This window comes from Triticum aestivum, unplaced genomic scaffold (genome assembly GCF_018294505.1).
Source record: "Triticum aestivum cultivar Chinese Spring unplaced genomic scaffold, IWGSC CS RefSeq v2.1 scaffold10886, whole genome shotgun sequence".
In the NCBI taxonomy this organism is placed as follows: Eukaryota; Viridiplantae; Streptophyta; class Magnoliopsida; order Poales; family Poaceae; genus Triticum; species Triticum aestivum.
In genome coordinates this window covers 1-1270 of record NW_025254753.1, presented here as the reverse complement: position 1 = coordinate 1270, position 1270 = coordinate 1, and the positions used below count along the sequence as shown (strand labels likewise).

Below are 1270 nucleotides of genomic sequence, written 5' to 3'. Positions count from 1 at the left end.
GAGTATATTGCTGGTGCCTTCCACGAAAGTTTACTTATTAATATCCTATTTATATGTCAAAAAAAAAAAAATACTACATCTTAGAAGACAGAAATACATCCTGGTTTACTTAATATCCAGCTTCTTGGTTATAAGTTAGAAAAAGACATCTTACTCACAATTAAATTCAGTTTAGTCAAAAATTCACATCCTGGAACCGAACTTAAACCATGATCTCTGTCTTCCAGGATATTAAGTAAACTTCTTGGAACTTAATATCCTGGTTTACTAAATTTCCTGGTTACATCTTGGAAGACAGAAAAGCTACATATAAACCTGAGTTTCCTGGAACTTTTTTATTTTCCCATGAACATCCTGTATCGATGGGCATGTAACAATTAACCAGGTGATTTTCCGCAAAAAAAGCAGATTAGCTACAGAGATCTATACTTACAGGTTCAGTTGAGCTTCAGGCAGAGGTACAGAACGGCGTTAGATTGAGGATCCCCACGACGAGGAGGACCTTGAGAGTTGGCTGCATGGATTTGCTGCTCCCGATCTCGTTTGCGCCACCTATTTCCTGCTGCTCCCTTACGCCGCAGGCTGCCGTTGCTCGCTTCTCGCACGAGCTTCCACCAGCTTCCCGACGTTCTCCCTCTCGCCTGCCAGCGACAGCAGCGCGGCCAGCGCGTCCTTCTTTGTGCTCGTCGGGCCCGTGCGCACGAGGTGGACTAACTTTTCCACGACGGAAGGCTCGGCGGCACGTATGGACGGACGCCAGGCTGAGCAAGGCCGTCGCGGCGTTCTCCTTGGCGCGCCACGTCGTGCCGGAGCTCATGATGTGGGTCACTGCCTCGATGGCGCCATCGGCGTGCATGATGCGCTTCTTGTTGGCCTCGAGGATCGAAAGGTTGAGCAGCGCGGTCACGGCGTTGAGCTGGAGCCCGGCGTCCTCGGACTAGAGCAAGGGCACCAGCATCGGCGCGGCTCCGGCCTCTCCGACGAACGCGCGGTTGTCCGAGCCGGACTTGGAGAGCAGCCGGATCTCGTGCACCACGCGGTTGGCCGCGTCAGGGGAGAATGAGACGGAGAGCTTCTTCACCAGAAACGACGCCGTCATGCGCGCCACCTCGAGCGCCGCCTTGTTGGCGGCCACCGCCTGGGCCTGCTCGCTCTTGCTGGCCTCGCAGACTTCCATGGCTACGCCGTTCTCCCGGCACCACTTGGAGATGAGGTTCTTGAGAGACTTGTTGGGCACCAGCTCCAGATTGGCCAAGACTTGCCCCGTCTT

General features: G+C 53.3%; 1 pseudogene; it reads right to left on the bottom strand.

Annotated features, from left to right (window-relative positions):
- Nucleotides 1–570: 570 nt before the first annotated feature.
- LOC123177533 (U-box domain-containing protein 16-like) lies at nt 571–1267 on the bottom strand (annotated as a pseudogene).
- Nucleotides 1268–1270: the final 3 nt, after the last annotated feature.